The sequence below is a fragment of the Nothobranchius furzeri genome, chromosome 6 (assembly GCF_043380555.1).
Source record: "Nothobranchius furzeri strain GRZ-AD chromosome 6, NfurGRZ-RIMD1, whole genome shotgun sequence".
Classification (NCBI taxonomy): Eukaryota; Metazoa; Chordata; class Actinopteri; order Cyprinodontiformes; family Nothobranchiidae; genus Nothobranchius; species Nothobranchius furzeri.
In genome coordinates this window covers 49,741,681-49,759,180 of record NC_091746.1, presented here as the reverse complement: position 1 = coordinate 49,759,180, position 17,500 = coordinate 49,741,681, and the positions used below count along the sequence as shown (strand labels likewise).

At 38.7% G+C, this 17,500-nt stretch overlaps 1 protein-coding gene across 5 annotated transcripts in view; it reads right to left on the bottom strand.

The window, feature by feature from the left end:
- The window catches only part of strbp (spermatid perinuclear RNA binding protein), a 141,879-nt gene that overhangs the window by 88,834 nt on the left and 35,545 nt on the right, over positions 1–17,500 (bottom strand). For all 5 annotated transcript variants that reach the window (XM_070552278.1, XM_070552277.1, XM_070552281.1 and 2 more), the window contains exon 2: positions 14,522–14,598. The gene's annotated coding sequence lies outside the window, so the exon portion shown is untranslated. The remainder of the gene's footprint in view (positions 1–14,521; positions 14,599–17,500) is intronic.

The following is a 17,500-nucleotide window of genomic DNA, read 5'->3' as shown; positions in this document are numbered from 1 at the left end:
CACAATCATTAGGCATGTCTCTGCTCTTCTTAGTGTGGTTTCAGGAGCCAGAAAGTGTGACAATCGTGAGACAACTTTGTGAGGCAAGGGCGTAGGAACCGGGGGGGACGTGTCGCCTCCAATATTGGACAAACGCGCATTAGTCCCCCCAATAACATGGAGAAGAAAAATATTGATTTTGAAATATTTGACTCGCAAGCTTTTATTTTGAAAGACACCACGAACTTCTCACCGACACAGCCCCTCCCCTCAGGGAGTTAGGCAGGCAGGCTGAGTGAAGCAGGAGTCAGAGCCGGGGCAGACGCAGACGCAGACGAAGAAGAAGAAGAAGAAGAAATCATTTCTATAGCACCTCTCAAGATAAAAATGTTTAAAAATATATTTAAAATGAGCAAGAATAAGCAATTGCGATTTAAAAGAAAAAATGTTAAGAAAGAGAGAGAGTGAGTAGGAAAGAGGGAAATCAGTGGATCCTGAGGAAGGTGGAATAGGTGGGGAGAGCAGAATAAAGAAAGAGGGGCGAAGAAGGTCACACAAAAAAGGTGTCAGAGACAGATGGCAGCAGCTCAGCGAGTTCTTCTCATGGGCAAAAAAAAGAAAGGAATTGTGAGTTGGTAATAATTTAGTCCAAGAGTATAATTGTATTTCTGGTCAAACGCTAAAATGGCTGACTAACGTAAACATCTTGCTAGTTAGCATTAAACATTAAACAACACTACTGGTCAACAAAAAATGGCGAATTTTACAGAAAACAGACAAAAACCATTTGACAAGAAATAAATAAAAAAGTTGAATCTCCACATAAAAATGGAGTTTGTAAGTGTGATGTTGCTTGTTTGTGACATTCTCATCACATTTCAACTTTAAACCTTATTCATGTCACTTTTTTCATATACGAGACCAGAGGAAGTTCAGCAGGAAAATGATGAAGAAGGTGAGACAGGCAGCGCCAGACCTGCTGAGGGTGAGACAGGCAGCGCCAGACCTGCTGAGGGTGAGACAGGCAGCGCCAGACCTGCTGAGGGTGAGACAGGGAGCATCAGACCTGCTGAGGTGCAGGTAGGTGCTACAGTGGAGTGAGATTTTAGATGGTTGATGATGAGAGGAAGATTCGAGCATGATAACAAGTGAACACGACTAAATAATACTATAACAACCATGATTTTAATGTTGCACTAGTCGTCCAACAGTATTTTTACTCCTTATTCATGTCCACTGTTTTTATATTAGAGATCAGATGAAGTTCAGCAGGAACCAGTTGAGGGTGAGACAGGGAGCACCAGACCTGCTGAGGGTGAGACAGGGAGAGCCAGACCTGCTGAGGTGCAGGTAGGTGCTACAGTGAAGAATGAGATGGTTTTAGGTTGCTGATGAGAGGAAGATTTGAATGTAATAATACGTGAACACAGTTAAATATATGTAATCCCATAACAAGTAGGGCTGGGCAGCACAGTTTAAGAATAAATTACATTCTGTACACGCTTCCTTAGAAATATTAGAAAAATAAGTGTTAAACTCTGCATTCTGGTGCATTTAGACTGCAATTTTGGCCACTGTTTTTTTTCTTTTGTCCATCTGAAAATTAATGTAGTTCCAGCTGTTGTTGTAAGTGAATTATTTCTTTTTTCATTCTGTCAGAAGCAAACAGATTTTTCTGATTGTTGGTCAGCATTGTTGGCTGATGTAGTTTAAAATATTCTGATCAGAGTCAGATCAATTCAGACTGAATATTCACAGCTTTAGTCTTGTATTAAATCTGTTTACACATCTCTGCCCTTATGAATAAGATAATATATCCTACATTCATATTATTAAATAAAAATAAAACAGTACTGACACATAAACAGCTTTTTTATAATTAAAATGTCCACGTTGGCCAGTAATCACCTGGATCTGGCTAATGGGGAGCCTAAGTCTCCTCCCCTTCTGGCTGGCTCATGGGTCCCCGATCAAAAAAAAAACCAGAATGTTAGTGAACTGGGCTATAAAAGTTATTTTCTTGTCTTTCTGGGCTTTGTCTTACACCCAGAGTCACATCTGTCAGACTTTTCTAATCCTAGAGTTTCACTGTCTATCAGATTTTCTATCAGAAGCTAATGCAGAAGGTAGCGGTAGGAGACTATGTTCATGTTCAGCCTGCATGAAACACTCAGTGACACGTTAGAATCAGAAATAATCATTTAATGTATTTTTTTCAGTGACGTTGACCTAAATATTGACCTACAACAGATTTGTTGGATTTCCAACATGTGTCTCCCCCACCCCCCACCCCCCACCCCCACCCCAATATTAAACTTGTTCCTACGCCCTTGTTGTGAGGGATTGGAATAATTGTGACTAAACTTAAAGTAACAATAGGTAGTTTTTAAACTTGAAGCAAGAGCTTTAACATTTATGGTTGAGTTAGAAACTTGACCAGTTTCATATTTGAAACCACTCTGCAGACGTCTTGACCAAAAACAGCACTAGTCAGTTATGTGGAGCGGGTAGCTGTAATGCTAGCAGTTAGCATTTTCAGTTCGTCAATCATCAATAAAAAGCACAAGAAGAAAACAATTTTTTTTTTCAAGCTTTTTTACCACAGTTGTAATTCCACTTTCAACCAGTAGGGCAGAGGAGTTGGAAAGTGCATTGTGTTACTTTAATGCAATAATAGGAGGTCAAAAGCCAGATTCCTTGTGCCGGCCCCAAGCGCGGATAAAGGCAGGGAGTTGGGTCAGGAAGGGCATCCGACCTAAGGACTTCACCAAATTAAAAATATAAACAGTCAATACTTTCAGATACTCAGTGACAAAATGCAACACGAAAAAGTTCACAGTAGCCACAGACTGTCTACCATTATGTCACATAATTAACTAAACACGACCAATAAATTCAACTAGTTGCATAGTTAATTTTATCATCAGTTCCGTGTGATTCCAAATAAAAACTTGTATCATTTTTATCATAATTTTGTGCCTCCAGGTGTTCGTCAATACCCTGCTAAATTTATAGTGGCAAGCTGAATTTTTGCAAAAACCATACACAGCTGTTTGTTTTGATAATCGGGACAGCAAAACGGAATCTCTCCCTATTCAACCATACCGCTACATAAAAGTATAACTATTACCATACAGAATTATTTATGAATGTTTTGGTTCTTTTGTTTGTTTATACATTTGATAACAGAGAATGTGCTCAGACCGTGCCCCGATGCAGGCAAGTAGAGGTCAGAACGCAGAGTATTGATGAGATGGCAGAAGGCAGACAGAAGTGCTGATGTTGCTTCTGGGATGGAAAATAGATAACACTTACGGGGTATGTAACTCCCCGTGATCGATTGTTAAAATGGAAGGAGGTATGTGCTGTGTGTGTGTTCAGTTATCCATCTCTCTCTGCTCCACTTATCCATCTGTGCATTCACTCGTCCAGTATGCAGCGTTTGGTCCTGCGTCCATGTCATTTCAGCAGCGCCCTGCGTCAGTGTGAGGAATAAATAGACTATCGCTATGTCAGAACCAAAGCACGCTACAACTCTCTGTGTGTGTGTGTGTGTGTGTGTGTGTGTTTGTGTGTGTGTGTGTGTGTGTGTGTGTGTGTGTGTGTGTGTGTAGTGCTGATTTCAGCAGGAACAGATGGTCCTGCCACTGCTCAGTCAAGGCAGTGCCGCCATCTGAGAGAGGACTTGTATATGTACATACACACAGTGTGTGTGCGTGTGTGTGTGCTGCCGACTGTCTCCTTAGTTTTTCTGCAGCAACCCTTCTACCTCCCACCAGTTCTTTATACCGCTGCACTCACACTGGGAGCTAGTGACACAGGCAGTGTTGGTGACACCGTAGAGGTCTTTGGCCTACTTGTCTCCTCAAATGACACTTAGCAGCTTAATCCTGCCCAAAAGGCTCTTCACTGCTAAGCTTGTGTTTGCAAACATACAAAAGCTGTCACACCCATCCCACCATGTGTGTGCACGTGTGTGTGCCCAGGAAGATTTATGAACTTAACAATCAGGTTTTAGACATTATTACAAATGAAAAATGTCCAACTGAAATATTTAAGAAAAAAGTCCATTAATCAAATTTTGCAGAACTTATGGAATTTAAGATCTTTGACTTCAATCATAGAATGAAGAGGAAATAGGTCACCAACAGATACATTAAATCAATGTAAAGTAGGTCAAAAGTTTATCTCAATTATGAAATGAATACTGTATAAGTAGTGTGTGTGCTCATGAGGACAGCCAGGACTGTCCAGATGTGGACTAATTCCCTAATGGGCTTCCATACACAAAGGCAGGTTAGTGAGCACACAATCATAAGGCTGCTTAGCGATGTGTCTGCTCCCCTCTCTGTCTGATTTGTGTGTATTAATAAGAGCAGGAGCACAGCTGCTGATGACAGATGTTGAACAGGAAGACCTAAAAGAACAAAATGCATTTTTTAAATAATTGAATCGTCTTCAACACATTTGAAAGAAAACACCTTCAGGAAGTGTGTGCATTTGGAATTTTTCCTAATAATCAGTTGCTTTAATTACAATTGTATGTGTTATTGTTAGTTTGTGGGCAGCTTTCACCGTTTGGTTAAATGGAAAATGGAAAAATGCACAACAGGAAACCACTTACTCAGAGTTTTTGTAGCATCTAATTTTCTTTTTGTTGTTAATTACAAATAGCATGAACATTCCAAAAGTTAACACATCTGTTGTGCACAGGCAGACGTTTTTATGTGAAATCTCTCCTTTAAATATGTGCAAAATACAAATGTTTCCTGCAAACAAAGTTTTTATTTCTTAATCTGCATTGCATCAACATGAAATTATCAGAGCCTCCATTCAGCCCAGCTCCATTTGGGCTATGTTGAATAGGGAGGTGTCATTAAACACTTCCTTCCTGTCCGTCTCTCCGACTGAGGGGAGATAAAGGAGGGACTGAGTGAGAAAGGAAGGAAAAGGAGGGAGGAGAGGAGAGGAGGGATGGCATTTAATAGGGATAAAGGAAAGTAAGTGAGAGGCTGGAAATGAGAGGATAAGGCAGCAAAAGTGTAGCGGGATGCATGAAGCAGAGAGATTTGCCGTATGGGGAGGGGTGTGTGAAAGGTTTTAGGAGCAAAATGCTTTTATTTGGATTCATTATGTTAAATACACACACAGCTTGAACAGAAGTGTGTTTTAAATTAGGAAAAAAAAACAGAGGAAGTGATGAGAAAAAGGTATGAAAAAGGTCAAAAATACAAAAGAACAACAGAACACTTGATTAGTTTGATCACAAGATAGGAGTTAAGTGGCCGCCCCATAACTGGAGGGTTGAAGGTTCGAGCTCCATCTGTTGCGGGTGTCCTTGAGCAAGACTCACCCATGTTGCAGGTCACTTCTATCAGTGTGCCCCGGGGCAGCTGTGACTACAATGTGGCTCATCACTGCCACTGTGTGAATGTGTGTGTGTGTGTGCATGAGTGAAATACTGTTTGGGTTGTAAAGCACCTTGGGGGGTTGTAGATCTCTAGAAGCCACTATATTATAGGCCACTTAGTGTTTAAACTGCTGCAATAACAGAATTCTTTATTCATGGTTAAACAACTGACAAAGATTAGCAACATTTATGCAAAAATAACTCCCACTTAATCTTTTGGCTGATTTTGCTCGAGAACATCTCCTTCAAGTCCACAACTCAAGATTAAAAAAGACAAATTAAAAAAACTTCTAATTTTATGTTGTGTTTTTTATTTACCATCAATAAAACCTGTTTGTTCCTTTTAGATAAACAAATGATTAACTTTTATAAAGTAATTCATTAAATTGGAAGAAGAAACGTACTAGGAGATTTGAACCAAGGACCGACAATGGTGTGTGTGTGTGTGTGTGTGTGTGTGTGTGTGTGTGTATCGTCCAGAAATCAGCATGATCAAACTCAATCTGTAACTCAAAATCAGACTATATCCTGTCCATGAAAGCACAATTTCTAAGCAGAAATTTAAAAATATCGTAAATCTGTGAAGTCACTGTTGGTAATCTCCTAATCTTCCTTTTTTTTTGTTTAATTTTCAGAAAATTAAGACTAATAGACTTTCATATGAACTGGGATCAGATCAAATGGGTACCAGCATCAGAGCTGCACTAGACTGGGTCTTCAAACCAGGAAATGATGCTTTAGTAAAAGGAACAACTGTTACACTAAAGCAAGCAGCCGTCACCAGAGTACAAATCTATTTCTTTCCAAGCCACCTCTCCCATTACAGCAGCAGCACCTAGATTATAACATCCTGCTGTTAGTTTTACTCTGTAAATGTCAGACAGAAAGTTACTGTTTTATTGTCTTTGTGTCTTACTGCCTTGTTATTAGTACCGTAGACTGGACTGCAATATTGGCTGCTAAAAGCGAGGAGACACAAGATTCACCTTCCCTGCTGTGTCTCGTGTGTAATTTAGTCTTTGTACACTTTTAAAGGTGCAATATGTAAGAATGGTATCCTGTGGTCAAATGTGGTTACTACTAGGCTGCAACAAACGATTATTTGGATCATCGATGAATCGGATGGGGTCTCGACTCAATTAATCAGATAAAATCGGAAAATTTAAATCAAATCAAACTTTATTTATAAAGCACCTTTCATACAAAAAATGTAACTCAAAGTCCTTTACAGATTAAAAAGACCCCACATATCCCACAAATATCATTAACTAAATTACTTAATTAAAAATTGCTAGGGAAACATTTTTTTTCTCTCCTTCCTTTACTTTATTGAACAACACAGCGTGATTAGAAAACAGTTTAGTAGCGTGCAAAACAACATGCTATCATCTAAATATATCCATAATTAAACTATGATCACTAAAGTTTTATGTATTAACCACTTCAATAGTAAGCTACTGGAAATGCTAATAACATTTCATTTCTACTGTTAAAAATGTAATGGTGACATATTCATTATGTACGGTTTGACAAAAATCCAGTTTAAATAATGTTCACAGATAGGCGCGTTTGTGAATTTCATGTTACAGTGGCTTGCTGTAATCCTGCAGTGGTGTTTAGCCAAGCAAACTTGAACCTGACAGCATTGGTTCTGAATAGGGATGTCCCAGTACAACATTTTTCACTTCTGATACCGATATTGCAGCCTTCAGTACTGACCGATACCAATATCAATCCGATATGATATCAGCACAAATCATACATATTTTTACCTATTTTGTAGTGTGGAATGTCTAAAAGGCTTGATCAAGTGATTTTACTCAAACAGAAAACCAAAGCCAGCAACAGTAAGTATAAAAAACTGACCAATGTTTTATTAACCTTTGGTTGCATAAATGTGAACAGTTAGGGACATAAGGGAAAAAAAACAATATTGTTCACTGACCAACTGCTACAAGTGTCTAAAGTTTCAATTTCACATACTGTAAAAACGTCATGTTAATCTTCCCAGGGTCTGTTCTACCATGGAAAACTTGTGCATGACAAGTGCTGCACTGAGCCAAACTCTAACTCATTGCTACTTTGTTAGCACACACTGTTCTGATCAGGTGGACTTTGCAAGTTGGATCTGGACGCTGATGTATAGAATTGCTGGAATGGAATTTAAAGCGGAACGTAGTGCTAATATTGGAAATTTGTGATGCAGTCTGATATATTCCGATACAGTGTTTTTGGGCCGATATCCGATATCAATATCGGATTCTGATTGTTCTGAAATGAGAAATGCGTTGCCAACACATTTCTTCATCGATTTTTATCGATTTTATCGATTCTTTGTTGCAGCCCTGTTTACTACAGTCTATTTGAAAGCAAAAAAAATCTCATTCTCACCCCCGTTCTGTGAGATTTGTGGCTGTTGCCAGTTACAGATCAGCACCAGAAGAGTCTAGATGACAAGCAGAGATGAGTCATATGCAGCATGTTTATAAGTAGATAACTATTTAGTCATATATGGTGTTAGCACTCTTGGGAATTTGACGATTAGGAGCACTTACTACACCTATTATGGTAGTTTTCTCCATCATGAAGTGTGGTTGTTTGCTGTTTTGCTGTTATATCGCTGTTATAGTTTTGAACAACTCCTTTAAGGAAGTAAAATGCCACAACTGACTCATTATTCACTTCAGACATTTCACTCTAAGATTGAGTTGTTGGTAATTGAAAATGTAGCTTGTAGTGCTGCCTCGAATAGTCAACCTAACCGATGACGTTGAGTATGAAATATTGTCGAGGTGATTTTTTTGCCGCCGATGCATCCATTTTAAACAAACCAAATAATTGCTGCGCGTGTCACCCATGGACCTGCCCTCAGACAGCGGCTTTTCTTCCCATCTGTTTTACAACAAAACTATCATGGAGGAAAGTGAAGACGGTGCCGAGGCGGTCAGTAAAACTTTATTTAGGCCAAAGGGCTCAAAGGTATGGGAATATTTTAGGCAAACAGAAAACAAACGAGTAGTTTGTACTCTCTGTAAGGCTTCTTTGGCCTACCACAGCAGCACCACCGCAATGCACGAACACCTGAAAAGGAGGCATACTGGGGCAATTCAAGAGCCACCGGAAAAATCCAAACCACCGCTGTAAGTATTATTTTTAAACTTTCTATGCTTGCTTACCACATATTTCTGAAAGGAAAATTACATGTGGTAATTTCAAGTTATACGTAGATTTCGTTTATAGTTGTTATTTTTAGAAACTCTGGTAGAGAACGGTTCTTTATTTTATATTTGAAAAACAAGTTTTAAACAGTAAAGAATGCAAACTTCACGGACCTACATCTAATCACATGTTTCGCTTCTTGTTTTAAAATATTTGATGAGGTAGATAATATTTTTGGTTAATAGGTTGTTAAAAATACAAACATAAAATAATAAAACAATCCAAAATGCACATATGTATTAGATTTAACCAAATTGTTTGATTCAGATCAAATCCCAATTAGTTTATTGCTTTCTTATCCTTTCTCTTAGTCATCGTCAAAGCCAAGTCACAGAATTCCTTCAAAAAAAGGACGTCTCACCTCAGCATGCAGCAGCTCTCACTGACAGCATATTGGAGATGATTGTTAAAGACATGAGGCCGCTCAGTACAGTGGATGACGATGGTTTTCGTGCCATGATGAAAACATTTCAACCTGGCTACATTCTCCCTAAAAGAACGTGCTTCACCAACATGATGGAACAGAAATATTCCGAAGAGCTACAAAAGGTAAAAACTGCACTTTCTTTTGGTACTTCCATGATCAGCTTAACAACAGATGCCTGGACGAGTGTTTCCACAGTGGCCCACTTGGGCATAACATACCATTTCATCGATGAAAAATGGGAGCTCATGAGCTACAGTTTGACAACAATGCCACTTGAAGACAGACACACTGCAGAGAATATTGCATACAGGATTGAAGCTGCACTTGAAAAGTTTGAAATTCCTACATCTAAGATACAGCCCATCGTACATGACAATGCAGCTAATGTAGTTGCAGCTCTCAAGCTTTTAGAAGAAAGCATGGAATATCATCTGTCCGGTGTGCTGGCCACACATTACAGCTGGCAGTAAACCATGCTCTAAAGCTTCCACAAATCCAAAAAGCAATTGGGGCTGCAAGATCCTTGGTTGAACATTTCAAAAAGAGTGAGGCTGCCACCACAAGTCTCAAAGCAAAACAGACAAGCCTGAACAAAAGCTCATTCAAGACGTTAGTGTTCGATGGAACAGCTCATACCACATGATCAGTCGCCTACTCAAGCAGAGATGGCCCATCACAGCATGTCTGTCTGACCCAGAAGTGACACACAGAAAAAAGCATTACCTTGATCACAAAGCTGATCAGTGGAGCCTGCTGGAAGAGTTGGAACAAGCTCTCAAACCATTAGAATGGGCCACTGTTTACCTAAGTGGGGCATCATATGTGACACCATCTTCTCTACCATCCCTAATTAAAGGAGTAGCTAAGCCCACACAGACCTCAGCTTTTGACAACACTGCTGTGAAAGCTTTTCAGGCCGCTGCAGCTGAAGAAATCTCCAAAAGGTGGGATGCTGAGATGACCTACAAGAATGATGCTGCAAATACAAGCTTAATAGCAACTTCCCTGGAACCCAGGTTTCGCAAACTTAAAATTCTTATCTACAGATGAAAATGTGAGCCTGCAGGCTAAAATCCAAGATCTTGCACGCAAAGAGAAACGGAAGGTGGTAGAGAAGTCACAGCAGCAGCACACTTTGGAGGTTCAAGCAACCACAGAAGAGAGGACAAGTGTGCGCATCTCTTTACTGGACAAGTTGCTTGGTTCAGACTCTGACACATCCAGCATGAATGACAGTGGTGATGAAACAGATGAAAGTGGGTTTGTGAGAGAAGAAATACTCCGATATTTTCAGGAACACACCTCCCCCAAAAGCACAAATCCTCTGAGTTCAGAACATGTGGACATGTTAACACTGAAGTTTAACCTCATTCAACACAACACTTCTCTTGACCTGTAAAAAAATGCAGTTCAAATTCAACTTACCTTTCAAAGTTCTTTAAAATGTAAATTTGCACTACTGAGCCATTGAGTCCAGTTTTGTTCTTGTTCTCATGATGGACTTGTTCGTTTCATTTTTGTCCTAATATCTCAGAAAACATTAACTTTAACAACGAATGCCTGATGACACATCTAGGCAACCTGCTGCACTGGTTTAGTAAGAAAAAATACTGCACGTTTAGTACAAATGGATTGCAACAATGTTTTATTAATGCCAAAATGGTGTCTTTGTTTACTTCTTGTTCAGTCTCAAGTTAAAAGCTTGAATTTGGTCAACGAACCTTTTGATATTTTTCTATTTACATAAAAGGTAAATATGATTTTGTTGGAATTGGCACTTAATTTACAGGTGTGATTTTTATTTGCAAGGTTGTACTTCCATAAATGAATGTTTTGAGAAATAAATGTTTTAAGTTTGTTGAAAATAACCTAAAACTTAATTGTTTTTTCTTCTTAAACAAAACTAATCGTTTAGACTAATCGATTAGTCGGTAAATTAGTCGGTAGAATAATCGAAATGAAATTAGTCGTTAGTGGCAGCCCTAGTAGCTTGAGATGTTTTTTGAGCCAAATATTTGCTCCTAATTCACCGTTAGCATTGTTAGGTCAACATTAGACTCTAACCTGCTTCAGTTATCAAACTAAAACAAAAAATGCGCCGTGGCTTCTTAGGGGTACAAGAAATAACATCTGGGTCGCTCTGATTCACTGGCATCAGTTCTTTAAACAATTGTGGAGCTGCTGATTCTGCTTTTCATTTGCACACAAGGAAATCGTCAAGTATGCAGCGGCGCCTGAGAGAATGGGGAGGAAAGTGAGTGAAAGAGAATCCTCAACTTTTCCCTTTGGGAATGGTCACCATGGTTACGGATGCAGTCTCAGCTGAATGTGGGACAAACAAAGAGAAGCAGATAGGTGCAAAAACACACACAGAGAAATAAAGAGATAGGATGGCGACAATTAGACGACATCGCCAAAAAATGTAACAGTGATGACATCAGTATGAATTTGGGATCAGAGTCATGCATAAAAAATGATTCAGGACACAGAAACAAAAACTCATCTGCCGTATATAGCACTGCAGCAAGCTCACCGCAAGATACTTGATCTCTAGCAGGAAACACATAAGGTGGCAGGATGAAGCAGTGACCCAAAGCACACTCTAATGGAAAACGGAGACCAATGAGAACAAACAGCATCAAGCCACTATAACAGCTCGTCTTACAAGCAGACAATCAGACTCCATCTATATTTCACGAGCTGTGGAAAACTGTCACAATGGGCTTTTCAGATCCAAGATTAGAGGAGGGCACTTTTAATGAGAAAGAGGGCAAACTGGGATCATGTTTACAGTTTGGTGGCCTAACTACAGTATCAGCTAAAAGCCATTTGTTCAAACTCAGCGATAAACCTTCAGGAAGAATAATGAAATCTAAGCATTAAATCGAATCAAATTAAAATGGATCTAAAACAAATTTTTCATTTGAATCCACAGGTTTATGTTTTAGGGTAAAAACACACTTATTTTAAGGGGGAAAAATATTCCAAATGAACCTAATATGTACAACAACTCTCTTTACTTTCTGTTTAAATGAATCGTCTGGAGATCTCAACATAGCTGAAGTCAGAGGGCAAATATTGGGCTCAACATGTCTCAGTTTTCCTCTGCTACAGCTTTGTCAATATCTGCATTAAGTGTATGGTGCACAAGATAAATTAATAATGGGAAACAAAGAAAACACTTGTAAGAGTGGTTCCGCTCGACAGCGGATCTACCAAATGTTTGTGTGTGTGTACTCAGGAGGGTTGAGTGAGTGTCACTGAGCACGTGTGAGACAGGGAGAGTGATGTGCTCTGCTGTGCTCACCAGCAAAGTCACAGCTTCTTCAAGGACACTGCGGCTACAGGACAAGGATAAGAAAAGAAACGACACGTGAGGAGAAAACAACAAAAAGAACAAGAGTTCAAAAACTGTTGATCAAAGGATGGCAAATGAGAGGATGAAAGGAGAGAAACCTGACAGAGCAACAGATGAGACGAAAAAGTGTGGATGGTTGACCGTTCCTACTTTCTGTTCTTTTGAGCACAAAAATTCATTAAGTAAGTTTCTGGGAATCTAAATGTGAAACAATTTCATTTTAGGGAAGTTGTGAGGCATGCAGACCAACAAGAAAATGTAGTTTAGCCTGCTCAGCACAACAAAACACAACTTCCTCTAACACACACTGCAACAGTTTACACCGGCTAAAACGTTACATGAACCTGTTCCAAACCAGAGAAGCTACATTTAAACAGATTCTTGGTACTTTAGCCTGAAGACATTCTAGCTCTTAGCAGAACCAAAACAAACCAAACTCAGCAAATTAAACCACTCAAAACTAAGTTCCCACTGAGCTAAAGCAGCAGTGGTTGAGTTAGGCACTCTAAGGACAAAAGCACTGAAGCTACATTTTCTGCCCACTTTAGTCTCACTGGTGAGGCACTAAACTCTCTACAGCAATCAATCACACACACACACACACACACACACACACACACACACACACACACACACACACGCACGCACGCACGCACGCACGCACGCACGCACGCACACGCACACACGCACACACGCATGCACACGCACACACCCCTACTGAGATGATGGTTGGGAAGGCCAGTGGCGAGCTGCATGAAGGCTACTTTGCGTTCACTAGGAGGCCGTTAACTAAAGAAGAACTCATTACCCAAGCTGGCTACAAACCCTGACCGACTGTGGTCAAAAACACCCATCAAACATAGAGAAACACTTAATATACATCTACAAGAGTGATAACAAGGCCACAAATGAACAAAGTGTTTTTGTTAAGCGAGATGATTGTGGGCTATTCAAGGTTGAGTCTGTAAATTTAACCCTCTGGAGGCAGGCGTTGCAGATTTGCAATGTTAAAACCTACCTACCTGATTACTCCACATACGTATTTCATGAACATTTTTTAACTCAGAAGTACCCCTGAAGGACTTAGTTGTTCGTCCTTTTATCAAAACGTATTGAGACTGAGAGGGTTAAACCACATTTTTTTTACAAACAGTTGAAAGGGCATCCCGGTATTACGCCAGAGTGTGTAACAGACCCGCTTTACCACCGGATTCAATATCAGAGTCACGTTCAGCTTCAGCTGAGTGTGAAAAAATAAGAATCCGTGTGTAGCTCCAGCAGAGAAAGATGTTAAGAGGTTTGAAAAGACAGTTTGTCACTCATATGAGCACATTTCAAAGTACAAAGAGTGACAATGAGTGAGTTAAAGCTGCTACTGTGGACTGCCACCACACCTGTAGCTGTTTAGGACGCAGGTTGCTCATACAGGAAACATGGACCCCGTCTCTGTTTTAGTTTCACATTAAAGGTCAACTTAACCTGTATACATTTGCAGTGGTCTCCAATAGGAATGAATGCCTTGTAAGTCATACTCTGGGGAAAAAAGCTCCTGTGTGCCTGTTTCAGGAACTAGAAGTGAGCCAGATCAGAGGTGAGCTTCAGACAACAGAACTTGAAGTTATTATTATTATTATTATTATATTATTATTATTTTCTGATATTTGGACTCTGAATGGATAAAAGCAACAAGACTCTACCACTGACTCCGTTTACTCTTATCTCCACAAATAACACAAGCCTGAAGGAGTTCTGCTGTGTGGTGGAGTTCCTAATGCTAACAGTAGCTTCTACAAGATGAGACGTGTTTCTGCCGTTTTCTAAATGCTAAACCAACAACAGCCTTCCCCAACGTGAGCCAAGATGGGTGAGTTCATGAATGTTAAGTGAGAGTGTAACGTAGAACTGTCAGGATTTTCTAACCCTGGCATTTCATCACCTATTTTCTATCAGAAGCTAATGCAGGAGATAGGTTTAGTAGACTATTTTCATGTTCTGCCTGAATGAAAAACTCAGAATAATTAAAAAATGTTTTTTCAGTCAAGTTGACCTATAATCTGTTCCTTTCAAACATTTACAGTACAAAAACAGACTCAAGAGATGAAAATAGATTTTCTCCTGTTTAACTCACCTTCTTCTGTGTTCTTAAATGCCTGCTTTCGTCTGTGAGTCTGTCTGGAGTCAGCGTGTAGAGACAGTCAGGATTACCTGGGCATACACAGGAGTAAACGTTGGTTAAGTTGAGCATGACTGAATTTAAAAATCATATACGTATGATCGCTACAGGATATACGGCCAGCAACATGATAAATCAATAAATTATGCCCATTCCCAATTCAGGAATCACTGCTGATGCTGAAAGACAGCAGTGAGATGACATTCAGGTGAGCAGCTCAGAGAAATGTGTCTGTTTAACTCTCTAGGACGCTGTCAGGACAAGCTTAGATGTCTTGCCAACCACAGTAAAATATATACATGTATTTGCTGCTCATGACTTGGTTAAATGTCTAGAAACCTTTCACTTTTAGAGCTGAATTTGGCCATTTTAAAAAAGGATAGTTACGGTTTGATTAAAACATCTTTTGAAAACATAAACCATGCTAACTGGGTCCTGAGCCCTGAGAGAGAATCAAACTCCACAACAGTGAGGAAATAATGAAACGATGCACCAGTAGTTAGGCTACTTTAAATTGTTTTGATGAAAATGTCAGAAGTTAGCAATATTAGCATCAGTGAGCTGAGCGATAATTAGCATTGGAATCAGCCACTGTCATAAAATTGTGAGCTTCCTTTGGTTGCGAGGCAAAAGAGAAAGTGTAAAAGTGTAACATTTAAAACTAAAGAAGCAAGACCAATGTTGTTTATGACTGAAAACGTTTAATTAAATAAAAAGGACCAAAAACTGGACTCTAAAACAGACGAATGGCTCATTATTCAATGTTTAATCATAACACACCAACTACGGCGTGACCACCAGGATGTATTTAATGATAAAAGTTTTAGTTGCACTATTATGAATCTTAGTGGTTACATAAACCACACAGTAATCATGACCTGGATCCTCACAACTTCACTGTGACAGAAAAGCCTCTGAGACAACAAACCAAAGGATGGACGGCACACCCTTTCACAAATATGAGCTGGAATCAGGCCAAAATCAAACCTGAGCAAATGTGCGTATTTACTATGGGCTGTTTAGAAAATGATCACACCTCGGTTAACTGGGTGTTGGCTGGTGCAGATCTGCAAGACAAACTGGTTTCAGGTCTCATTCAATTACATGCAAATGCCAAAAAATAACAATATGCAACAATTTGAAGACTGCAGCTCTGACGGGGCTAAAAAGGCTGACCTCAATGAGTCTCAAAATATCAACGTTTATTCTGTTTTGGTTGTTTTCAGTATGTCTTTATTTCATTATTTGTATTGTGTTCTGACTGAATGCTTTCATAAGTTTCAGGGTGTTTTCTATCCTCTATTGTCTTACTTTCTTAAACAATATAATTTACCAAAGTAAATGACGTGATTGCTGTGAATGAACTCAGCATTTAATACATGATCCATAACTCTTCTTAGCTTGGTAAAATTATATTTTAAATCTATTATCAATGCTTAGCTTTTTTATTTAATCATATTTAGTGTTAATTTACCCATCTTTGCAAAAACTGGCATATTGTCACAGCCAAGTTTCACATTTGTGGAGGTTATTGTGTCCTGATGAAAAAAAAAACAGCATCTTTTGATGACATCGTCCAAATTCAGGTATTTTCTCCCAAGTTTAGCAAACTGCTAAGAATGAGCAGCTATCAGGATCTTCCTTGTTTTTTATAATAAGCAGAACAAAAAAAATGTTTTTCTTGTGAAATGGAATTACAAATATAAAATACTAGGGGTAGAAATTTTACATGCTAATTATGAATAATCAATTAGAAAAAATAATGCATTAACAATGTACCCCTGTGACACAGAGCGTCCCCCAATTGGGATCTGGAAAAGTTTTGCATCACAATTTATGCCCTATATATATATCAATAAATATCATCAAGCTACACCTCTAACAAGATCTGGGCTACAACACCATATACAGGTGCTATCCATTTGAACCCATATCCATATGAACTTTATTACAACAGGAGGGACAAGCACACATGCAGCCTTCACCTTGTAACCCTCAGCAGAACTTCTCCTGAACTCTACACTACACCTCTATATTTATTAGCAGGGTTCTGCTGCCACCTAGTGTTCAGTTGAGTACACAACATTTACACATTTCCATGTCCATTTACGCGTAATAAATAGCACGTACACTAATATTTACACATCCCAACAAATCCCATAATGGTTATCTGGTTATAATGAAACTAAAGTTGAGATCATTTTGATCTTATGACTTTGTTTTATTTTGTTTTGGTCTATGTGAAGCACTTTTTGATTCTATGTCTGTGATAAGTGCTATATGAATAAAATGTGCTTACTTTACTAAAGTAATCAAATAGACCTTGTGGTTTGGGAAATTCTGTCACTGAAGTGTGGGTGTGTCGTGTGTGCCTCACTGACATTATTTTTATTTTAAAAAACTTGCTTGGGAACAAATTGTCTGACAATTAAAATGTGGTTATTCAAGATTAATTAATTACAAAGCATTTAATTAATTTAATTGTTTTCTGATTCAGTCCCACCCCTAGTGAATACATAAAGTTGGACTTTGTAAATAAAGCACATAAAAGGTTGTTTAGATTCTTGAATAATTGTGAGGAAAACCTTTCATCAATGCATGTTGTCTTCAGAAATCTGATTTCCCTCCGAACAAATTAACCAGACAAAATATAATTATTTTGTGTAAATAATTTAACACACAACTGAAAGACATAATAATTCCATTTTACTATAAAAAATTAAATCAAGCAACTTATTATTAAATGCTTATTAAGCTATAGATAAGACAAATAACACCATGAGATAACAATTTACAATGACTGGCTAATAATCTCAAATTAGAACTGAAACAAAAATTAAAAAAATACCTTCTGTCTGGAGAATTATTTAATTTGCCAATCCTTCACATATCTTTTGTAAATCATTAAGGATAATGAGAAAAATCTGGGTGTCA